Consider the following 26,450-nt stretch of genomic DNA (forward strand, 5'->3'; position numbering starts at 1 on the left):
TGATTTCTCCTGGACAGTTAGAGATGATGATCAGTGAGTTCTGTTGGGCTTCTTTAACCAATGGGACCTACTGGCCATGAGAAACAGGTGATTCATGAAACAGAAGTATCCCCTTGGAGATGGAAAAGCATGAGAAGAAGGAATCTGGGGCGGGGGTGGGGGAGAACCCAGTCCTAAACTAAATTATACTTTGACTTTTAAAAAATGTCTCCTTCCTGGAGAATCGTTTAATGTACTACTAAGGCTACTGAGGAAGGAATTGATGTGAGCCATAAAACTTTACCTATATCTAAAGGATTCCAAATAAAATCATAGAATCAAATGTTTACTTGGGATTTCTATTTGAAATTAATGAGGGATGTTTTGATGCCAATAGCCCCATTGAATGTTAGAAGACTTATTTCCAAGTAAACATCCATAGAATTAAATTTGTAGGAACAATTGCCTTATGTATGTATGCTCCTCTTAGAACAACCTAGAATATATTTAGAGCCAATGCAAGTTTGCAGTGGTACTCAAAGAAAGGCCAGATGTGAGCAGCCACATTCCTGTTAATTAGACAGGATGAGCATTCACCAGATCAATGAAAGGAGGTGTTCTGTTAGGAATCAACAGAGGAAGCAACTCTCCATAAGAAAGACAATCAAAGGAGCAAGCTCAGTGGATGAGAATGACAACTGGAACCAAAGGCATAAAAGATACTCTGCACTGCTGGAACTCAGAAATAATTTTCAAGCCCTTATGAAAGACACAGGGTCTGAGTTTTCAGGGGAGATAAGAACATATTTCTGAGCAGGAAGTTTGTTCCCTGAAAGGCAGAAGGAACACAATGGTGCCCTATGGAATTGTGGTTAGCTAATGACTAATTATTATGAGGAACAGAAACTAATATGTGCAGTCAGCGTGAAGCGTCCAGCAGAAACACAGATTGGTAGCAGTTGATAATTTACTACTATGAGGAACTGAAATGAAAGTGTGCCAATAGGACAGCTCAAGAAGGTTGTCTACTAAGTGCATGGATCAGGGATAAACAACTTACAAGACTTACCACTGATCATTCTTCTTTCCTACTAATCCATGGGGACAAACTACGCTGCAGAGAGCAGCTTCAAATGCAACAACCTGACCATTGAAGATCTAGGAAGGAAGCCCAAGAACTGGGAGCTCAGGTGATTATCTGGATAATGAAAGGCTGGCACAGCATGGGTTGCACCTCACAAGGATTAGTAAATACATGTTTGGCCAAGGCATGGTGAGCTTGATCAGGAGGACTTTAAACTGAATCTTGTGAGGGGTCTGAAGATAAAAACCCTGAAGTGTGGATTTCAGATGATTATTTGTACACTGTAAATTGAGATGGGGAGAGTGGTGCTGTAGTGGGGCCTATTAAACCACTGAAAGTAAAATCAGGAAAATAATTAAACTATTGAAAATAAAATCAGGAAAGTAATTAACTCATAAATTTCATGGCCGTTCTAGTCTATACTGTATATTATTGCTCAAACTATGGAAACAATCAAGAGGAACATTTAGTAAAAGCAAGTAGGCTTTTACTGAACTCAGTTCCTGGTAATTATATGGAGGTAACCATGCAGTTTTCTTGGTTATAGTGAAAGAAGGATTCAGACCATATGGAACAGGTTCAGAGAAGCTGAATCTGATATCATTCTTGCAGGTCTAAAAGTATAGATCTCTTGCTGTCTCTTTTTACAGCCTGCTAAGTCAGGGTGGATCCTTTCTAAATTTCTTTCTTTGCCCGTTATTCATCTGCGGGCTCCTCCCCCTTTTATCTGATCGTTCCCTAAGCAGCATCTCTTCCCCTCACCTCTTAAAGTCATTCCCACATACCATTACATTTGGAATACTTAGGCTTGAGAAGATGAATGAATATAATAGTACTCTTGAAATACTGGAAAAGTTGTTAGAGAAAAGGCCTAATTCAGTTTCCCATCATACCTGAGGGCAGGGCACTGAATAATGGATTTAATTTATAAAAAGATAGGAAAAATATTGCAATTACAAGGGCAGTTCCACAAAGAAATTACAGCACAATTACACAGGGAAGTGGTGAGCTCCCCTTCTGTGCAGAATGGCTTGATTAATCTGAATTCCTACTAAACTGACTGGGCTTGAAGATCCAGATGACCCCTTTGTACGCTATGATTCTACGTCTAAGTAAAAACCCCCAGGCTAGGCAGTGATGCTAAGTCACTTGCATTTCTCAGTGTCACATCCCATTAGGAAGAGATGACTACCAATTTGGATTTCTTTCCATTTCATATATTCCAAATACATTAAGCTTTGCTTTTGTTTCTCACTGTTGGAAAGATGCGATTGTCATACCTGAGATTTTTTTTTATGTTTGCACATATTTTCAAACGCACAAAATTTTGTTTTTAATTTTGCCTAATATATATTTAAAAAAAAACATGTTTCCTATTTGAGCATATTTTACACTATATATACATGCAGTTCTGTACAGATGTTTTCCTAACTTAATTTTAACTGTGGGCCAGCTGGCAAAATTTTCAGAAGGAGGAGAATCTGGAAGTATAAGAATGTTTTGGTTTGTGTATTGATCTAAACTTGTATCATTGCACCATTTCACATTCAATGTAAGCTAAATGAACTCCAATGTTTAATCTCCACATATTAACATATGTGCATTCATAATAGCATATAGTATATTGTTTTTAGCAGAATGAATCTAACCTAACTAAAAAAGGTTCAAAGATGTAAATAAAGGCGAAGCAAAATGAACATGGCAAGAAAAAAATGATTCTGCTCTTCTCTAAAATAAAAAATCTACCTGGTATTAATGAAAGCAAACAACGTGTCCTTCCATTCTGTGGGAACTTGGTGCTGTTTGCAGTATTGCCTCCATCTTCTAATGAGTTTTTCAGAATCAAATAGTGATTACATCTTTGGGGCCCAAGGACAAATCAAAGTCTAACAGTGTTTCATTCTCAGGGCAACTTACAGCCTTAACAATCTCATTTAATTTAGAATTTAAAGAAACCCTATTGCCAGTCACACAAATGATTCTTTTCAAACATTTCTGTGTTATATGTGCCTTTTATTTATATAAACCCACATATAATAGTGATGTCAAAGAGTGTCTTCATAAAAAACTGGATCTTCTATTATGGAACTGCATGTTTGCATTGTATGTACAATCTGGTATTTTTTAAAAATTTCACCTGTAAAGTCTCTAGTAACATTAATCAAGAACTAGTATGAGCAATGCATAAAAACGGCCATGAAACAAAATTGAGTATCACTAGTATTTCTTTTTGTTGAATAAAATAATTTTTTGCAAGAATTTCTCATAGCAAGTATGTCTTTTTATATCAACAGAAACCTAATTAGATTTGTCATAAAATAAAGATTCATCAGGAAGCTGGATTCATATTTATTTATTATTTATAGTATACATTTTATTCCTCTCAGCTGCATGATTTCTAAAGCAGCTACAAATAATATTTTTAAATGATATAATAATTCATGCCTTCAAAAACAGCAAAATATTTAAATAAAAGTACAAAGCAGAGAGAGAGAGAGAAGCATAAAATAAATTGTTTGTAATGAACTGTTGCTACTTGGATTATTTATACTTGAATCCTAAATGATATCTAATAAAGTAGATAGCTGGAGGATAGGAAGTTCCAAATTGAGAAATGCCAAACCACCCACTTCTGCAGCCTTAAGAAAAAAAAAACCCACCCTCCAAGGCCTCAAACTGTACTAGCAAAAGCTCAAAAATCTGATGTTGCTGCTAATTTTTGATGGCAGAATTTTTTGTACTAGATTCACAGGAAAAAAAAGCTGCTGGGGGCCACATATGGCCCAAAGTTACCCATTCAGATTTTGGGCCACATAATAAGATGGGCTTCTCTATATGACAGAAAATTAAGAAGATTTATCATTATTGAAATAATACTTAAATAATACTTGATACAAAATCCATCAACCAGATATTGAATTGGGACTTCTCCATCTCAATCCATAGCCTATCCAATCAACTCCATTTTCAGGAGTGCTGGGCTACCTGAATCATGCAAAGGTTGCTGAACCTTCAAGCCATCTCCATCAATACCCCCTTAGCCCTTTCCCATCTCATCCTTGCTTATTCATTTAGCGTTACACAGCCTGTGGTCATTGCATTGCTGTATACAGTTATTTATTTATGGGCTGTTCTTCAATGCAGGCTGTAGGTGGCCAGCAACAAATCATCATCACCATCATCATAATCTATGATGGCTGCCCAGACACAATGAAGGACCAACAGCCCATTTGAATAGTCCCATTTTGACTTGTTTCTGGAAAGCAAGGGGGTTTGGAGAGCTTATACTGTTCTACTAAGTAGGGAATATTAAGGGGGAAAAAATCTGAGAAAAAATGTAGGGATGATTCATATGATCTCCCTGACAAAGAGGTATTCCATCAAAACATTTCTGGTGTAATAAACAATAAATTCTTTCTCGTGCCATTTTTTCTTATTTTCCACCTATTTGGTTAATTTAAATGCATTTAATTTCTTCGATTTAGGTACTGCTGGAGTCCAGGACAACTCTGGGCAGCTCACAACATCACAAACAGAATAACATAGAATATGAATAAGAAAATTTTAAAAAAACCCAGATAAATAGGGAACAAGGAAAAAATAGACAACAAAACGGCACATCCAGCCAAGAACATAGGAACATATACAGTCACGCATTTGGTTGGCGCGTTTCCTTTGGTTGCTGCATAAAGTAGGGGACACCAGCAAGAGGGTTTGTCACCTGGTCGACACATGTACCTAGTAAGGAGGAGAGGCCCTCTTTAGATTGCCACCGTGTGTGCTCAGATGCAGCCACTGAAACAATAGCCCACATCCTATTGCGCTGCCCCTTATTTCAGAACTGGCAATTGGATGGGCATTATTTACATAACTAAAATGCTAGTTTTCTAATTTGATTCTATGTATTTTTAGTTTATATTACAGGACTTGTTCGATATGCATTTTGATGTTTTGCTTTTTAAATTTGGCCTCTGACTGTAAATGGAATAAAATAAATATTTTTCCAAAGTAGATAGTGACGGATACAAGGATTATTGCAAGATGTTTTGTTCCAAATGGAGGTGTTAGTTTTTCATGAGCACCTACATTACTATTTCTGTTCTTATCTTTGATCTCTGTAATTGCTCTCAAGTTTCTATATACTACCTCTTCAGTTTTTATATGCTGGAGATCAGTTAATCAAATAAGGCTTCCTGCAAGACATATGTTTAATTGCCTTTCATTGCTGTTACTTATGTTTATATGCAAATATAATAGCATACCAAATTCATTTTTTCCCTTTAATCTAACTAAGATCTACATTTGAAATCATTGGGGCTTATTTCTGAGCAGATATGCATAGGCTTGAAATGCTCCAACACTATTACAGGTGGAATTCCAGCTGATCGTCCCTCAGAAAACGAAAGTCCTACCATATTGTCCCTGCCCAACCTCATTCTATTTTTTCAAATTCTTTCCATTTGTTCAAATTAAATGTGATGCTACTATGCTGCAAAGTGGATATGACAATCTTCCTATAACTTGCTACTTGTACTCTGGTGATATGGAAGAAATTGAAACAATTACACATATGCTTTTACACTATAGATCAGTGTTTCTCAGCCTTGGCAACTTTAAGACGTGTGGACTTCAACTCTCAGAATTCCCCTGCCAGCCATGCTGGAGTGGGGGAATTCTGGGAGTTGGTCCACACATCTTAAGTTGCTGAGCTTGAGAAACGCTGCTATAGACTATGTCTTTGGTGAGCGTGAGTGAACCCCCTTCTGGACTGTGTGGATTCGTTTCTTTTTGTTCCTATTCAGTTGTTTTGTCATCCTTGCCATCTTTACTCTTCCTTTTTGTCTACTGTTGTATTTTTTTGTGTTTTTAACATTTTTATTTATTCGCACCCAGAATTGTTGGGAGTCAGGCAGCATATAAAATTAATAAATAATAATGATTTAATTTCTACGTTTTTAGTTCATAATGCCAGGACTGTCAGATGATTATCGTGCAGTCTCCTTCCTGTTAGCTGACAATTAGTTTCAGGTCACTCATAACATCTCCATGCTCTGTTACCTCTCTTCAAGAATGGGGCAGGGATGAAGCCTGTAGACTAAGTTCCTCCTATATTAACTATTTATATATTCTTTTAATTTGGCTGTTCGTTCTTCTTCTTCCTGCAGGTCTTTGGCTATAATGCAGTTTTTGTTTTTGATTTGATTTGAATTTATTTGAATCAATATTTCCAGCAGTGCTTCAGAGACCTCAAGTATTATTAGAAACTAGAAGCGGTAGACATCCCAGCCCAGGAAATGGCTTACTTGCTCAAACCTAAACAAACAACACTGCCCCCCCACCGCCAATAAGGCTGAAAAGGCAAAAAAAATGAACTGAGTATTGGTGAATAGCCTCCTGAGAGCCCAGAGGAAATTGTTCACAGTTTGCTTTCAGGTAAATTTTGGTTTTGTGATTAATCATGCCCACGCTACAGCCATTTTGTGATCACGTCCATAACACGTTCTCAACATTTCAAATACATCCACATCTCCCAAAAAACAGTTTGGGGATCCTACATTGTGGAATGTGTTTTTGCAAGCTCTAATACCAAAGTTGCAGTCCTGACAATTCTGGATAATGACATGCGCATTGTGCCATCCTTGAAAACCGACTTGCAGTCACATATTGAAAAGACAGGCCCTGGATTTCATCAATAAAAATTGTGTACCTTGAATACAGAGTCCACCTTTGCTACTGAATCAGTTTTAACCCATACTTCAACCTCTCCATTCACCAGACCTCCTTCAAGCCTAAGATTATGCACAATTCCTTTGTTTTAGAAGACTTTATGATTCTAGAAATATTTTTCCAGTTAATTCAGTTTACTCTCCCTTTCTGAATGCATGCTTGCTGATATATCTGAGCTATCGACAGTTACATGCAGCTATCTAAACTGTGGGAAAGCCAATTTGGTGCAGTGGTTAAGGCACCAAGCTAGAAACCAGGAGACTGTGAGTTCTAGTCCTGCCTTGGGCACAAAGCCAGCTGGGTGACCTCGGGCTAGGCACTTTCTCTCAGCCCTAGGAAGGAGGCAAGGGCAAACCACTTCTGAAACCTTGCCAAGAAGACTGCAGGGACTTGTCTAGGCAGTCACCAGGAGTCAAAAACTGACTCAAGGCACACACATGCATCTAAACTGTAGCCTCAGTTTTAGATGAAAGCTTCATCTCATAAAATCTTTACAAGCCTGCAGAGTTGGCATGAGGCAAACAGGAAAGGCATCCACCTTCATAAATGATCTAAAGAATCTAATAACCCTACTAAGCATGGATGGATAAATTATCTGGGCCCTTTTCAATCAGGATTCAGGCTGGGCTATAGTACTGAGACAGCATTGGTTGCACTTGTGGATGACCTTTGGAGGGCTCAGGAAGGGAGTGGTGTGTCCATCCTAATTCTTCTGAATATCTCAGCAGCTTTTGATACCACTAATCATATCTTGCTGGACCGGCTCTGGGGATTGGGAGTGGGGAGCACTGTCTTGCGGTGGTTCTCCTCCTTTCTCTGTGGCCAGTACCAGTCAGTGGTAGTGGGGGAGGTGAGGTCCAACCCTAGGCCCCTACTATGTGGGGTGCCTCAGGGCTCCAGTCTCTCTCCCCTCCTATTTAACATCTATATGAAGCCACTGGGTGAGGTCATCCACCGGCATGGGGCTTGGTATCATCAGTATGCTGATGATACCCAACTATACATCTCTACCCCATGCAGGGTAACTGATGCTGTTCAAGTGCCTGGAGCCTGTAAGAGCCTGGATGGGGAGAAGTCGGCTGCGACTCAACCCTAGCAACACAGAGTAGTTGTGGGTTTTTGGCCCCCCAGGATCAAGAGAGTTGACATCTTTGACTCTGTGTGGGGTAACACTGGTGCACAATTTGGGGGTCCTCTTGGACTCACGGCTCCTGCTGGAAGAGCAGGTGGCAGCTGTGGCCAGGGGTACTTTTACACAAATCCATCTTGTGTGCCAATTGCACTCATTCTTGAACTGGGAGGCCTTGCTCACAGTCACCCGCGCCTTAGTCACCTCCTGTTTGGATTACTGCAATGCCCTCTACATGGGGCTGCCCTTGAAGACCATCTGGAAGCTGCAGCTGGTGCAGAATGCAGTGGCACATGCAGTTTTGGGTGCCCCGTGGTTCACCCGAGTAACACCACTGCTACTTGAGCTACATTGGCTTCCAGTTGCTTTCCAGGTGCAATTCAAGATGACGGTTATAACCTTTAAAGCCCTACATGGCACAGGGCCAGGTTATTTGTGGGACCGCCTCTCCTTGACAGTATCTGTCTGTCCTACTAGGTTAGATAGGGTGGGCGCACTCTAGGTCTCCTCCCTTAAATGTTGTGATCTGATGGGACCTTGGAGGCATGCCTTCTCAGTGGCCACCCCAGCCCTTTGGAACAGCCTCCCACCTGAGATCTGAGGGATCCCTACACTTTTCGCCTTCTGGAGAGCTGTGAAGACCTGGTTCTTCCCCCAGGCATTGGGCTAGGATGGGGGTTGAGCTATGAGAATGACTGGTCTTGTGCTTGGGGAGAAGAGTACCTTTGTTTTTTACTATATTTTTTGTGGAATGTTGTGAGCTGCCTAGAGTCATCATATGAGATAGGCGGCCATATAAGTCCTGTAAATAAATAAATAAGCACATCACCAGCAACTATATAATGCTGTGCTATAAAATAATCTTATGTCATCTGTCAAGGATCCAATCCAAACAATATTCAACCTCACTTTAACTCATGGTGATTTTCAATTAAATGCAACTGAAGAAATTCCAGAAACTAATATGTCCAATACGCCTAATCACATACCTGATCTGCTTAGAAGACCGTAGACTGAGATGTTATGATAAATTTCCAGAAATGAAGACATGCTTGTTTCTAAGCAGGATACCCTCATTAGTCTCCAAAACCTGCTTACTAGAAAGAGAACTATCAAATTTGATACATCAACAATGAGAACTGAAATCTTAAGAGTAATGGGAGATACTACAGCAATGTTACATCAGCTGGCAACTTGATTCTTTTTCTTGATAATTGATTTAATTAATTGAACTTGAGAATGAAGTTAAAGCAGAGAATATTGATAAAGATGGAAAAAAGAAAGTGATCTTCCTAAGGATATAATTGCCTGATTAGCACTCATTTTTTATTTAAAGGAATAGATGGTTTGCAAAAGAAAAGCGGGGGAGGGGGGTATCACTGGAGATTTTTATTTAAATTTAAAATAAGCCACAAGTATCTTAAAAGTAAGATTAGTATCACTTACTGATTTATACAAAGGAACTGATTTATAATATAATAGCTGCTGAGGAATTTGCTTAAAAAGAAGATAGTCAAGCAAGCTTCACCTTAGACTTTCACCCTCAAATAGAGAAGACTAAATCAGATTTTAAGCTTTGCCCAACATGTTGATGGAGCTGTATGTCATATTTATCTTCCTGTCTGAAATATAATATGATCAATTATTAAATATCAAGATACCATTGTTATGTTTATTAATACTGAATAATATCATTATTATATAAGTAATACATAGTTAGCAAGAGTCTATCTTCTTATTTATACCTTTTGTTAATATTTATTATACATGGCATAGGGCCAGGTAAGGGACTTCTTGTCCCCCATGGTTTCTGCCCAGCCAGAGTTGGCGTGCTTTCGGTTCCTTTGATTGAACAATGGCATCTATTGGGATCCTGGAAGCAAGCCTTCTCTGCCGTGGCACCTGTCCTCCGGAATGAGATCACCCCCCCACCTGATATCCATGTGGCTCCTATCCCATTGGTGTTCTGTAAGACCACAAAGACCTGGTTGTTCTCGTAGGCCTTGGGATAAGATGGATGGAGCCCCTTGTTGGAATTGTTTTTGTATCAAGTGACCAGAACCCATCATGTTTTGTTGTTTGTTATATTGTGAGCTACCCAGAGTTGGTTTAGAGTCAGGCAATGCCTAAATTGAATGAAATAAAAAAATATTATACCATATGTCAATATATAGCCCTTCAAGTCAGGAGATGCTATTATCTAGAACTTCTGATTGCTTAATAAATTCAGTGTATCAAACCGTTTTATAACTCATGGAGCTGGGAAGCTGGTACTTCTCATCTCACAGATTTCTCAGATAAGGAAATTCCCTCCAAAGGAAATCTATTCTTGCTTGGGGTGAGGGTGGGGAGGGGGGTTGTTGCTGTTTGTTAAAACATACTATTTTTGATACATTTTTGCTAAATGCATTTTGGGAAATTACATTATGTGAGGAGAATAAAAATACCATTTATCATGAACGTCATTAAGCTAAGTGTTAACGGTAGCCTATAAAAATTCCCCTCTCACCCCTATGGGTGGTACGTGTCTTCCTCAATCTCGGGTCCTCTACCAGAGACCTGGGAGTTTCAGGGTTCTGCGCAGTATCTTAGCTGTTCCTAGCACTGCACTCTTCTGCACAGAGAGCTCTGATGTTGTTCCTGGGATCTGTTGGAGCCATTCTCCCAGCTTAGGAGTCATGGCCCCGAGTGCTCCTACCACCACTGGGACCACTTTGGCCTTTACTTTCCACATCCTCTCTATTTCCTCCTTCAAGCTCTGGTACTTCTCCAGCTTCTCATGCTCCTTCTTCCTGATGTTGCTGTCACTTGGCACTGCTACATCTATCACTACCGTTGTCTTCTGGTCTTTGTCTACTACCACAATGCCTGGTTGATTAGCCAGTACCTGCCTGTTTGTCTGGATCTGGAAGTCCCACAGGATCTTAGCCCTGTTATTCTCCACAACCTTCTGTGGAATCTCCCATCTGGACTTGGGGGGGGTCTAGCCCATATGCTGTGCAGGTGTTCCTGTACACAATGCCAGCTACTTGGTTGTGCCGTTCAGTGTATGCTGTTCCTGCCTGCATCTTACACCCTGCCACTATGTGTTGGACTGTCTCTGAGGCCTCTTTGCACAATCTGCACCTTGGGTCCTGTCTAGTGTGGTAGACCCCTGCTTCTATGGATCTGGTGCTTAGTGCCTGTTCTTGTGCTGCTATGATCAGTGCCTCAGTGCTGTCTTTTAGTCCGGCCCTTTCCAGCCACTGGTAGGATTTCCCAATGTCAGCCACCTCAGCTATCTGTCGATGGTACATCCCATGCAGGGGCTTGTCTTGCCATGGCACTTCCTCTGCTTGAACCTCCTGCCTTGTCTGCTGCTGCCTGAGGCATTCTCTCAGCAGCTCATTTTTGGGTGCCATCTTACTGATGTACTCCTGGATACTCCGGGTTTTGTCCAGGACAGTGGCTTTGACACTCATCAGACCCCGCCCGCCCTCTTTGCGGCTGGTGTACAGTCTCTGGGTGTTGGACTTGGAGTGGAAATCTCCGTACATTGTGAGGAGCTTCCAGGTCTTCACATAGGCAGCCTCCATGTCCTCCTTTGGCCAGCTCACCATACCAGCAGGGTATCTGATGACTGGCAAGGTATACATGTTGATGGCGTGGATCTTGTTCTTCCCATTGAGCTGGCTCTTCAGGACCTGTCTTATCCTTTGGTGGTACTTGGATGTTGCTGTCTTCCTTGCCTCCTCCTCATGGTTCCCGTGTGACTGTGGGACACCAAGGTATTTATAGCTGGTCTCTATGTCTGCTATGTGGCCCACTGGTAGTTCCACTCCATCAGTCTTAATTACCTTCCCTCTCTTTACTATCATCCTGCCACACTTCTCCAGTCTGAATGACATCCCAATGTCCTCACTGTAGATCCGTGTCAGGTGGATCAGTGAGTCGATGTCTCGTTTACTCTTAGCATATAGCTTGATCTCATCCATGTAGAGGAGGTGGCTGATGGTGATTCCACTCTTGAACTTGTACCCATATCCAGACCTTGTGATTATCTGGCTGAGGGGGTTTAAGCCTATGCAGAACAGCAGTGGGGACAGTGCATCACCTTGGTATATGCCGCACTTGATGGCCACTTGTGCAAGCTGTCTTGAGTTCACTTCCAGTGTTGTCTTCCACAGTCCCATTGAGTTCTTGAGGAAGGTCCTTAGTGTCCTGTTGACTTTGTATAGTGCCAGGCATTCACAGATCCATGTTTGCGGCATTGAGTCATAGGCTTTCCTGTAGTCAATCCAGGCTGTGCTCAGATTGGTTTGCCTAGACCTTGAGTCTCGGGCAACTGCCCTATCTATGAGTAACTGGTGTTTTGAGCCTCTGGTGTTGTTCCCAATGCCCTTCTGAGCTGTGCTCATGTACTAGCCCATATGGTCTTGTAGCTTGGCAGCTAGGATGCCTGATAGAACTTTCCATGGTGTGGGGAGGCAGGTTATTGGCCGGTAGTTGGATGGTGCTGTTCCTTTGTGAGGGTCTTTCATGATCAGCACTGTCCTTCCTTGTGTTATCCAGTCTGGGTGGGAGCCTGCTGCTAGCAGTTGGTTTATTAAGCTAAGTGTTAACAGTAGCCTCTATCTATCTATCTATCTATCTATCTATCTATCTATCTATCTATCTATCTATCTATCTATCTATCAACACATACGCCCTGCCAGTCATCAGATACTCTGCTGGTGTAGTGAGCTGACCAAAGGAGGACATGGAGGCTGCCAATGTGAAGATCTGGAAACTCCTCACAAAGTACAGAGGTTTCCACCCCAGGTCCAACACCCAGAGACTGTATACCAGCCAGAAAGAGGGTGGGCGAGGTCTGGTGTCAAAGCAACTGTTCTGGATGAAACCCAGAGCATCCAGGAGTACATCAGTAAGATGGCACCCAAACATGACCTGCTGAGAGAATGCCTGAGGCAGTAGCAGACATGGGAGGAAGTTCAAGCAGAGGAAGTGCCATGGCAAGACAAGACCCTGCATGGGTTGTACCATCAACAGATAGCTGAGGTGGCTGACATTGGGAAATCCTACCAGTGGCTGGAAAGGGCTGGACTAAAAGAAAGCACTGATCATAGCAACACAAGAACAGGCACTAAGCACCAGATCCATAGAAGCAGGGGTCTACCACACTAGACAGGACCCAAAGTTCAGACTGTGCAGAAAGGCCTCAGAGACAGTCCAACACATAGTGGCAGGGTATATGATGCAGGCAGGAACAGCATACACTGAATGGCACAACCAAGTAGCTGGCATTCTGTATAAGAACATCTGGACAGTGTATTATGGACCGTTCAGGCCAGATGGGAGATTCCACAGAAGATCGTGGAGAATAACAGGACTAAGATCCTGTGGGACTTCCAGATCCAGACGGGCAGGCAGGCACTGGCCAATCAACCAGACATCCTGGTAGTAGACAAGGACCAGAAGACAGCGGTGGTGATAGATGTAGTGGTGCCAAGTGACAGCAACATCAGGAAAAAGTAGTATGAGAAGCTGGGGAAATACCAGGGCCTGAAGGAGGAACTAGAGAGGATGTAGAAAGTAAAGGCCAAAGTGGTCACAGTGATGGTAGGAGCACTCGGGGCTGTAACTCCTAAGCTGAGAGAGTGGCTCCAACAGATCTCAGGAACAACATCAGAGCTCTCTGTCTAGAAGAGTGCAGTGCTTGGAACAGCTAAGATACCGTGCAGAACTCTCCAACTCCCAGGCCTCTGGTAGAGGACCTGAAATTGATGAAGACATATACCATCCATAGAGGTGAGAGTGGAATATTTTTATATATCACTATTAATTGGGCAATCCAATTAATCAAAATTATCATTTATTGCACAGACACGCATACAGACATAGTATGCCTTCAGAGAATGCATGGTGATTCACTTCTGTGGAGGTTCCAGAAAATGCCATGCAGTGCCTCATCAAGGCAGACTGCATCCCTTCTTCTCTTTGATGAGAATTGCTTTGCCTCCATGTCACAATATGGCTGGTTAAAGCACATCAAAGACACCTCATGACCCACAATTAAAAGTAAGTCACAGTTTTGTTATCACAAAACCCTCATCTCGCAGAAGACTTTGACTGACTCCAAAAAACCACAAAATATTTATCAAAGGCATTTTAGAAGATAAATATGTTGTTGTGAGATCACTGTACACTACAGTCCTAATGAGGGGCAAATGTCTCAATAAACCTTAAAATGACTGGAATTGGACTAAATTCTCAGTGAGCACTGAGAAGGAATTAAGTACTATTAAGGGCACAAAGCAAACTGGACATGATGAATTTGTTTAAAGCTTATTAGTCCATCAGTTTAAATATATTTATATATTTATTTGACAGATTCCCAATATTTCCTTCTTTGCAGGTTAAATAGTGGAAGTGGGAACTACCAAAGCACTATGAAGCACTACCAAACCAGGGCCAAGTAAAGATTGGGAGATGAAGTTTGAGACCTCCAGCTTTCCATCCTACAGGCTCAACCATTCAGCTACAAATACATTGTACCCAATATACCAAAACTCTTCTAGCTTTGCTATTGAAGCTCCATTTCTTGAAAAAAAAAATGTTATTGAAAATAGAACATAAGTTCATTTCTATAATTAATCAGCTATGCTCACCAATACAAACAGTATCAATGGATTGGATACAGATAGCTTTTTAAACAAACAGGGGCACCAAGCAAATATACCCATTCTCATCTATTTTGTTCAATGTAATTACAGCAACATTAGCACTGAGTATTATGAATAATATCAGTATTAATGGTCTCAGAATAAAAATTGAACACAATGTAATTAATCTCTCGCATATGATATGTTCTTTTTTTTCTTAAAAATTCAGATATTATTGCAGTTCTAAGTTAAAATAAATTTCATGCAAGTGTTGGTTTATTTGTTAACTTTAATAAATCTCTTGCTTTGTTAATTAAATTCAGTAAAGAATCATAAAACAGCTTCAAGAAGTTCCCGGCCTTCCTATTCAAATGGACCAAAGTATAGAAGAGTAATTATCACAAAGGACTGGCATCAATTAAAAATATGTAATTAAGACCTTTTCTGCTGAAGATTAAAACACAACTGAAGTCCTGCCAACATTTCTCATTATCATTGTTTGATAGAAAAGCCGCTATTAAAATGACTATGCTTCTCCTTCTATATATATATGTACAATCTCAATTTCACTGCCCCTTGGTTTCATAAATGACAATATTTTTTTTCTTCATTTACACATTAACTATTAAAAACCAAGGATTATGCAAACTATATAGTATAACAGAGGTTTAGGAATATCATGTTTGAAACATTATTTTAGTGCATTTCTGATAAGTCAATTAATTTCCATCACTAGGAAAGAAAATTTATATGTCAAATTTATATGGCCATCCATCTCACATGAAGTGACTCTGGGTGGCGTACAATAAAACCTGCCATTAAAACATACTACAAAACCATTAAAAACATTTAAAATAATAAACATATCGGGAAAATCATAGTGGGAAAAATATTACACATAATTTCAGGCTTGCTGAAAAAAACAAGTTTTAAGGGCTTTCCAGAAGACCATGAGGGATGGAGCTAACCTCAGCTCGGGAAAGATGATGTTCCAGAAGGCGGGTGCCATGGCAGAAAACACTTGCCTCCTAGGTCCTGTCAGATGGAACTCTTTCGCAGACGGGACCCGCAGCACACCTCTTCTGCTGATGGGACAGGTAGATGTAATCAGGAAGAGGCGGTCCCTCAGATATCCTGGCCCCATGCCATGTAGGGCTTTAAAAGTCAAAACCAGCACCTTGAATTGTATCCAGAAGCAAACTGGTAACCAACGCAGCTCACGGAGCAGAGGTGTAATGTGTGTCCTCTTAAGGGCACACATAACTGCCCGTGCTGCCTCATTTTGCACCAGCTGAAATTTCCGGGTACTCTTTAAAGGTAGCCCCACATAGAGCACATTACAATAGTCTATGCAGGAGATGACCAGGGAATGCATAAATATGAACAGAGCCTCTCAATCCAGGAACGGGCACAACTGGCACACAATAAGAAGTTGCACAAAGGCCCCCCTGGCCATGACTGCCACCTGCTCCTCGAGTAGGAGTTGAGAAGGACCCTCAGATTGCAAACCAGCAGTGCCACCCCATCCAGCACCAAAGATGGTAATGTTCTAGATCCGGAAGGCCCTAAAACCCAAAGCCACTCAGTCTTGCCAGGGTTCAGTTGAAGCCTGTTGTTCTCCATCCGTACCCCTACAGCCTCCAGGACATCCAGAGTATTGCTTAATTTGCCAGAGGCAGAGAGATATAACTGAATATTATCAGCGTACTGATGATACCCCACTCCATCGTGACAGATGACCTTCCCCCAGCAGTTTCTTGTAGATGTTAAACAAGAGTGAGGAGAGCATTGAACTCTGTGGCACCCAACATAGTATGGCCGAAGGTGGGATCTCTCACTCCCGATCATCACCGACTAGTATCAGCCCCTGAGGAAGGAAGAGAACCAGCACAACACTGTGCTGCCCACTCCCAATCCCCGGAGCCAATCCAGAAGGCTAATGGCTAATGGTATCGAAAGCTGCAGAGAGGTCAGGTAGAGCCAGGATGAATGCGCTAACCCCATCCCGCTCCAACCAGAGATCATCCAAAAGTGCAACCGATCCCATGTCCAGGCCTGAATCCTAACTGAAAGGGGTTGAGATAATCTGCTTCATTTAGAGTTCACTAAAGCTGCAGTGCAACCACCTTCTCCACAACCTTCCCTAAAAAAGGGAGATTGGACACTGGATGAAAATTGTCCAGTATGGTGGGATCCAACGATGGCTTCTTGAGGAGGGGGTGAACCAATGCCTCCTTAAGAGGCAAAGGAACCACCCCCTCTCTCAAGGAACCACCCCCTCTTTCAAGGATGAATTAACCACCACCAGAACCACCGATCTTAGCCAGCCAGGAGGGGCATGGATCTAGGGAGCAGGTGGCCGAGCTCACAGTCATTAGGACCCTGTTCACTTTCTCAGGCTCAACAGGTTGATAGATACAAATATAATTAAATTTGGAATCCCTATTCGGTAGGGTTTTGCCATTCAGACTTGATAAAAAAATTAATATCTACTATGTACCATGACAAAGCCATATTTAAAACTTACTTTAGAATTTTGGAAAAGGTGACATAGAGTTCCTTTTAAATCTGTTTCAGTATATTAACAGGAATTGACCATGAAGCTAATTGTAGGTGGTACTTCACTCTACTAATGTTACACCATATTAACTGTAATCTTTCCAAAGCATATTGAGGAGATTTGGCAAACTGGCCCCTATTACCATCTTTGGTGGCAGTGCCTAATTATTCAGTTTGGTTTAAAGTTTTTATATTTAATACTTCATTAGAATATCATCCTTCTTCATAATTATATCCTTCATAAACAATTTAGGCAACCCATCTCTTTCTAAAAAGTTATTGAAACTGGCTCTTTCTTTATATCCTATTTCTATTTTGTCTACATAAGTTATTCCACTTCTGATTCCCTTTCTTTTCTTTTTTGAAATGAATTATTACTGGATTCTAAGAAGTGTTTCAGGATGTTTTATTTTATTTATTTATTATATTTATAACCTATGCACTCCCAGCAAGCCAGCACACAGCAGTTAACAATATAGATAAATAAAATCCAGCAATCATAAAATATAAGAAAACTTCAAAGCACAATCTAAAATCTGTAAGTAACAACAGTGCCTCCCCCAAAGGTGGTACTGAACTCCAAATATACAAACATCACAATAACAGTAATAAAAACAAATTACAAGGGGAGGAAGTCTTGAGAGGAAAAGTACAGATAGTCCTCCACTTACGACCACAACTGGGACTGGAACTTCTGTCACTAAGCAATGCGATTGTTAAGTGAGTCATGCCCGATTTTACAACCTTTTTTGCCGAGGTTGTTAAGTGAATCGCCACAGTCTTTAAGCAAATCCAGCTTCCCCCATTGACTTTGCTTGTAGGAAGCTCCCTGGGAAGGTTGCAAAAAGCGATCACGTGACCCCAGGATGCTGAACCGTCATAAATACATGCCAGTTGCCAAGCTCTTGAATTTTGATCACGTGACCGCTGGGACCCTGGGATGGTCGTAAGTGCAAGGACCCATCCTAGATTACTTTTTTCAGTGCCGTCGTAACTTTGAATGGTGGTTTAACAAACGGTCATAAGTCAAGGATTACCTGTACATTTTTAGCCTCTTCCTAAAGCAAAACAGGGAGGAAACTCTTTGAATTCCAACAGACAGGAAATTTCATATACATGGTGTCATCATAGATTGCCTTAATCCACTCTATCCGGGTCTCCCTCTGGATCAGCACCCGTAAGAAATCTTTCAGGGACAATCATAATGAGAAACAGCATAGGTATACTTTTAATAAAATAAATACGATTCTTCAACTTAGTATTGTAAAATTGACAGAAAAAAGGTATCCTTCCAATTTTCTACTCTCTATCAATATGCAGTCATAAAAGCATATAATATACGTCTCTTTTCTCCATTGGCCTCCTGTTAATTAACAATGTACTGACACATAGTTCTTAAACATTGTTTAGAAAGGTAGTTAAATATGATGGTGGAGACCAACAGTTCCTCATCAAACTGGCATGCGGGTGACCCAGTAGGGTGACCCAGCATTTATAATATCAGCCTGCTCAGTACGGTTCAACATTTCTATTAATGACTTGACAAGAAGAAAGCAGAAACAAAATGAAACAGAGAAATGGTTCAAATGTAAATGGAGACAAAGGAAATTTCTTTATTTGGGAAAAAAATTAAAAGCACAAATACAGAGTGAGAATTAATGTGACTTTGTAATACTATATGTGAAAAGATATGATAGTGGATTAGAAGCAGAATATGAGTCACGACTGCAATGTTGCTGCAACAGGAAAACTTAATTTGAGATTTCATCTGTAGAAATAGCTTCCAAGTCAGGGAAAAGTATAGTTATACAGGTAGTCCTCACTTAGCAATCACTCATTCAGTGACCGTTCGAAGTTACAACAGTACTCAATAAGGAGACTTATGACCAGTACTTGAAGTTGCAGCCATTGCAATGTCCCTGCAGTCACATGATTGTGATTCGGGCACTTGGCAACCAGCATGCATTTATGACGGTTACAGTGTTGCCCAGTCACATGAATGCCATTTGCAACCTTCACTGCCTGCTTCCAACGAGCAAAGTCAATGGGGAAGTCAGCAGAAAGTCACAAGTCACAGTCACGTGACATCGCACTTAATGACTGCACAGGATTCACTTAACGACAGCAACCAGAACTCCCACTGTAAGCTGACATGGTCACGTGATTTTTTGCTTTACAACCACGTTGGTTGGCAATGGAGTTCCTGGTCCCAAGTACGGTTGTTACCTGAGGACTACCTCTACTTTATTCTGCAATTGTATCCAGTTCTGAGGACTACATTTTAAGAATAAACTGGAAGAGTTGCAAAAGAGCAGAAGCTCAAAAACTAAGTCCTACAAATAAAGATTAAGGAACTGGTTGTGTTTAGCCTGGAGAAAAGATAACTTGAGCAGGGTGGGTGACATAACATCACAACAACAAAGCCATGACTATTGTTTCAGACTGCAGGATCCAGAATAATGGTCTTGATTTATAGAAAGCTTCCACAGAACGTTAGAAACAATTTTCTAATTGCAAGAGCAAGTCAACAGTGAATCAAATTAGCTAGAATGGACACTCTATAAAAGCAAAGTTTGGTTAGCCATTTGGCTGAGTTTCTTGCATTTCGATTACTGCACTAAGCAAGCAGCTGGAATCAATGGCCTAGAATGGCCTATTCCTACTTTATGATTCTATGATCTGGGCACCAGAGGCAGAAAATGAGCATGGACATACAGAAAAACTATCATAGGCATGGAAAGCAGGCAGTAAAACTGATGAGAAAGTAAAGCTACCATATATAGGCTGCAAAGACTCAGAAGACCATTAGATGGCAACAAAGAGAATGCCAGTTTTTTCTGTCTTTGCTGCCATCCAGGGCATATCCAGAATTTTATAACCCAGATGCCATAGTCCTATTTTCTTATGTTTTATTGCCTCCCTAGGATAGCTACTCCTTTCCCACATTCATTTTCTGCATGTACGTATATTTTACCTAAGTCATAGGTGCCTAAAGACATTCCCCATCTCACTTTCCGCACAATCTTCTTCTTTGTCTGATAATATGCAAAGAACCATCTTTGCTGCACCTTGCAACTTGCTACTTGAAATCTCAGCAAATGTGCCGCAAGAAGTTGAGAAAAAGCATGAGGTGCAAAGTGACTGCATCAGAGACAAATCAGACAAGGTGAAATATAACTACAGGAGGAAACAAGGCAGCCTGATTTCCAAGTTAGACGCTAATGAAGATTTGAAAAGTGATAAGTTTAACCCCAAATAATTATTTGATAAGGTCAGAGCTTTGTGAATTGACAGCTCTAAAACTAGGAGTTAGTATGCTAGCTGGGTTTGAAATAGAAGTGGCTTGCTTCAGCGGCTGAAGATAAGAAATCAGTATGGATGGGGGTCTTTCTTTAAGAAAGTGTGCGGTGCTTGACAATATAGCATTCTTCATGGAATGTAGAAGCCATGTATATTATAGATATGGGTCTCTATAAGGCCCTGAGACAATAGATATTATTATTGTTGTTATTATTTCCCACCTTTTTTATATATAACTCAAGGCGGCGAACATACTTAATCCTCCTGCCTCCTATTTTCCCCACAACAACCACCCTGTGAGATGGGTTGGGCTGAGAGAGCATGACTGGCCCAAAGTCACCCAGCCGGCTTTCAAGACTAAGGGAGGCCTAGAACTCACTGTCTCCTGGTTTGTGGGCCAGCGCCAGCACCACTACACCAAACTCCGAGGAGGAAGAGAAGTTGGATCTAAGTCAAACATCGAGCGAGACCAAGGGCAATTCTGTAATGGGGTGGGAGGGGGAGGAAGATGACATCATCAGTAGCTGCCCTCGGGAAGCAGTGTGTGGCCCATATGGATGATGAACCAACCAGGAAGTGCAGGCCTGCCCCAGTTCTAAGGAGGAGGGGACTCAAGCTGAGGGCTGGGGAGAATTATCTTCCCCTGCCCCTGCAACCTTAGACACAGTCCCCAGGTTCGTGAGAGCGTTGTCGCTTCTGAGTTTCAGCATCAAACTCGAACAGTACAACAACCTGGGAAAAGGTGCTTGGATAGGGTGCTCTGCGACCATTGCTTTCGATTACCTTTTGCTCCCAAGTAGGCCAGCAACTTCAGTCCAGTCTGAGGAGCACCGACACTCAGGTGGCGCCAGCAGCTTTTGAGAAAAAAGCATTTGCCTGGGCTGATTCCACGCCGAAGGGTCTGACCTCGCATGCTGTAATCAAAGCGGGCTCCAATTTCCCATAGAACGCAACCTTTGCCAGAAATCTGACAACCCTGATTGCCTAATCTACCCCCAAAACCCTTTACTCTGAACTCTGGGCTGAGCGTGACCACACACTTTTTAGCAGCTTTATAGTAACCATTTCTTGCAGAGTGGTTTGACTCCGGATTATCTGATAATGGCCATGCATTGCTCCTGAGCGTCGGGCAGGACAAGATCCCAATCCTGTGGGCTGTAGAAAACATTCAAGTAGGTGCTCTCCAAGGCATGTTGTACAACTGAAGCACTGCTCCTAAAGCACTGAGCAGCAGTGTTTCCCCAGCTGTCTGGGCATGCGTGTGAATGCACACATCACACTCCCACTGGTGTGCCAGCCAAGCAGAGCAGAAAAGGAATTCCTGATGGCTGGCTGAAATGCTTTTAAGTGAATTTGGTGATAAAAGAAAGTTCCCATGGGATTTATAATGCTGAAAGCCCAGATGAATCTCCCAATTTTTTTTTTTTACATCTTTCAAGATAATTTGTCATGCTTAATGTAAGAAATTTATATAACATTGATGAGATTTCTTTGCTGTTAAATAAAGTAGATATACACCTTACATTTAAATGTTTAATAGCCTTAACTGACAAAATCTTGGTATTTTACAAAGGAGTGATTGAACTTTGCTCATCTGGGACCAAGCTGGCACTTTTAATCACTCTGCTTGCAAAATGTATTCATTAGTAGCGGGGCTTCTATCTTTAATTCTGTAAAGCTTTATGCTTTTTCGTCTTTGCATTGGGCAAATTTATCAACATATTTCAAAATGAGAGTAAGGAAAAGGAGAAGAAAGATATAGTAAGTTTTAAATACAGATCTGAGATAGGATCAATGAAACATTATTTGTTTTCCTTACGGTAGGAATTGTCTTAGTTGAAAAACATCCAAATAAACATTCAAATTTGATGCTGCTAAGCCTCCCTCATGTTTGTTAATACTATATATAATGCTTAATAATTTTTATGCTTATGAAAAAATTACATGAACCCAAGTAAAAAGCAATAGAATTGGGGTTTGAAAAAAAATTTTTTTTGGGAAGTACAGTGATTTTAATTGCACTTATGTCACCAAGCAGTAATATTGGAAAATACTGCTGCCACTTAAGGTCCATTTTAGTCTTGCACAAAAAAGGGTCATGATTATATTCTGAAATTTGAATTTAAATTTAATTAAGTTAAATCATTTGTAATAATTATTTCTAAATAACTTTCTCCTGGACTACTAAGAAGTCCAGCTACTCTTGAAACACTTTCTGTGATTCTTTGTCAGTGTTAATTATTAACACGGCAGGAAAATATGACAAGCTCAGTTCTCAACCTGCTGTGAGGAATTCATTTAATTCAGATTTCAATTGAGCCATATCTTTTAAGAAAATTAGCATATCATCTTGAAACAAATGCATTATGGTTAGATTCTATTTTATACTTTGACCTTAAATATTCTTATTCTAACATTCTTTGCTTCTATAATGTTACCATATGGTTACTAAAGTTGTGGATCCTTCTAGGAAAAAAAAAAGTAGTACTCATTATCACATGCATAGGATTCAGAGCCAGACTTTTTAAGATGGAACTCTTTGACCTACACCAGACAGTCTCACTTTCTCTGTCAAATGCGTAACTTCTCTATGTGAGACTGGTGCACAATCTGGGGGTCCACTTGGACTCAAAACTCAAAGAGCAGGTGGCAGCTGTGGCCTAAAGGGCCTTTGCGCAGGTTCACCTTGTCCGCCAGTTACACTTGTTCCTGGACTTGGAGGGTCTTATGCCATGGTCATCTCTCAGCTGGATTACTGTAATGTGCTCTACGTGAGGCTGTCCTTGAAGACCACTCAGAAGCTGCAGCTGGTCCAGAATGCAGTGGTGTGGGCAGCGATGTGCATTTGTCTCTGCTGTTTTATGAGCTGCACTGGTTGCCAGTTGGCTTCTGGGTGTCTGGCTCTCTGCTACTTTATGATAGCAGCTGTTCTGCTCTCAGAGCTCCAGAGGAGAGGCACGTGGGGCACCCCTAGAGGGAAGGAGCTGCAAACAAATGCAGCAATGGTGCCTCTTTTAGCATCTTCTCTTTTTTTGTTTTTTTTTGTTTTGTATTCCTCTCCTTTTGCTCCTTGCCCTCTAGTACTGGTCTTCACTGGTCTGTGACCCTCTGCATTCATTTGCATTCCTTTCTCTGTTGAATGTTGTGCGTGTGTTTGTATCCAGCCCTCATCAGTTTGAAATAATTGCTACTATTACTACTACTCTATTTAGTAATATTATTACTATTTTAAACAAGGGTAGTGGTTTAGTAGTGATGTTCTGGGGACAGAGTTCATCTTCCAAAAAAGGAGATTGTTTTTGGTATCTAGACAACAACCTAGGTAGGGGGAGATGAAAGCTGGATCCTGGTCAAAACCTCTTCTCTGTTGATCTAAAATAGTTTAAGCTTCAGGAAATTTCAGTTTGAGGGAGGGGGGAAATCCTAACTCTAAGAGCATTTGAGAATCGATTATGCAGGGAGATAGTACAGCTCACTGGATATGCCCAAGGGGGGAGGGGGCTAAATATTCAGCCTGGATTTTCTAATTTGGATTTCTGTACTGAACAGAGGATTAGACTTAATGGTCTGAATGGCCCTTCCACCTCTAGCATCCTGTTCTTTGCTTTGTTATCCAGTACCCTGCTGGGGGATGGGAGAAGGACATGGTCTTCCTCTCAAGCAAGCAAAATACATTGCGGCGCTGAAAGAAGCAACTGATTTACTTCTACCTACGGTAGTGATGGTGGAAGGGATGGCTTATTCAGGAGTTGCTTGATGCCTTGTCAGTAAGCTTTTGCAGAAGCTGAAAGGTGGCACTACTCTGCAGGCATACTGATTAGAATTTCAAGGTTGAGTCCTGAAGCCCTGAGTACGTTCTGTTATTCAGACTGGCATACCTGAATGGCCAGATGCTTCAACAGGAATACACCTCTTTGCTTTACCTCTCTCATTCTGGAGTCTTTCTTATAAACTCAACATCAATAAATTGCTTTCAGGTTATGTTTGCGTTTGGCTCATTTCCTAAGTACTGAATTTGTCTTTGTCCCCACTGCTAAAACTGGCATGAAACAGAACCAAAGTCCTCTCCGTGCAACTTTTTATCCTAGTTAACACCCATGATTAAATTAATGCTGTTAATAATATATGACAATGAAGGTTCTGGCAGGCACTACAGCTCTTAGCCAATGCTTTCTGTTCAGCAGAAAATTGCTTTTCACTCAAAACAATTGTTGCTCTCCTTCTGTTTGTACAGGCTGAACCTTGTTGATACTAATGTGCCAAGGAAGAAAATGCCAGTCTTCAAGATATCGTACAATTTCATCAATAGGATCTTTGTGCTTCTTGGGGAATGGATGGGAAGCTACAATTTATTATCTAGGATTTTGTGGGGTGCAATAAAGATGCAGCTTGCTCCTCATCGCCCCACTTGTCTTTTCAAGCTTGATTCTTGGTGACTTCATGGATACGTTCATGTCATTTCCTTGGCAACAATATGAAAGTGGTTTACCATTGCTGCTGCTTGGAAGAGTATTCCTCATTTTTATTTTGTTTTGTTTTGTTTTGTCTGCCCAGCACAACCTGCAGTCCTGGTGTTCTTTGAAAGTCTCCTATTTAAGTACTAACAAAGCCAAACTCTACTTAGTCCCTGCTCCAATAAGACCATCCAGATGCTGCCACCTGCAGAGAGAGATATCTTTTACATATATGTAACATCTGAGTTGTTTCAACGAGATGGGCGGTGACAAATTTGATATCTAAATAGGTAAAACATTTTGCAGTGTGATGACAACCCCCAGCTGAGGTCTACCGATCCACTCAACTAACCCTGGCAGGCATAAATGTAACCCCAAACTGACCCAATTACACAAAGGATTAAATTAACTCTCTACCCAGTTAGTTATGTCAGGGGAACCCCAAAACCCAGTCGATTACACCCATTTGGTGTACTTAGTCCAAAAAAACTGGAAGGAAAGACAAGCACTCCCCTGTAATGAAGCGCTCAACCAAATTCCTTGCCAACCTCTTCCATGATTGCTTTCAGTCCAATGGTGCTCTTGACAGACACAAGTGTGACAAGAGGCAACAGTGAGACAGGCGCATCTTAAAAGGTATCCTCAAGTGCATGAGAGGAGAGCCATGCTTGATACATCAGCCATGCCTCCTGCTGGTCCTCCATCCTCTAGGGAGGTTCCTTTACCTAGATGGTGCCTATGAGCACCAGTGAGAAAAGCACAGAAATAACATAAAGATCTATCAGTGACCTATGTGTTCCTGAGTCCTCTGTTCTGTTATGTGTTGACTATGAAGTCATCTAAATTGAACATTTCTCTGTTCTGCTAAATTTGTCCCTCTCAACTATAGCAGACTTTACATTGCTAAAAGTTAAACATGTTGCTTCATGTGCCTCCGAGGAGTTGACTACATAGTTGTCATACCAAGTCAGCTGTCAAATTAAATTTGGCCCCTCTAAGAAATTTCAGCTAACTAACCACGCCAGAGGAATAGAACAGTGTACGTTCCGTCCCAACTTAGCTTATTCCTATTAACAGACATAATGTAAACTGATCATATAAAAGAAGCAGGACAACATGACACGTTTTGTTTTCTGTTGTTGTGTTTTTTTTAAATTGTTACTTGTTTTTAAATGTTTTAATCATTTTTAAGCTGCCCAGAGTCACTGGGAGTCACACACACAGACAAATAAATTTTTTTAAAAGAATTATATAGGTCCAGTAAGCAGCTGGTTTGAATCCATTGTTCAGTTTCAATAAAGGGTGACACTCAAGTCACTCTGTAGATGAAGACCCTCTGTTCAGTGTTTTAATCACTTCCTTAGCTTTCTTTGGACTTAAAGAGATAATATATTCTAAAGAAAAACTGCTAAGAAAGAGTGTTTCCAACTATGGGATTAGGGTTGGCCTTGAAATAGTTATCATATGTTTCTTTTTAAATGCAATCTGGCGATAGGCACAGATCTAGGAATGGCCAAAACTAATCACAAAAATGTAGACTGAACATCTTCTAATGGACCACAATCTCTGAAGGCTGT

Source organism: Python bivittatus, unplaced genomic scaffold (assembly GCF_059951505.1).
Source record: "Python bivittatus isolate LINGU-HERP-01145 unplaced genomic scaffold, Pbiv_v1 ctg000270_np1212, whole genome shotgun sequence".
NCBI classification, from domain to species: Eukaryota; Metazoa; Chordata; class Lepidosauria; order Squamata; family Pythonidae; genus Python; species Python bivittatus.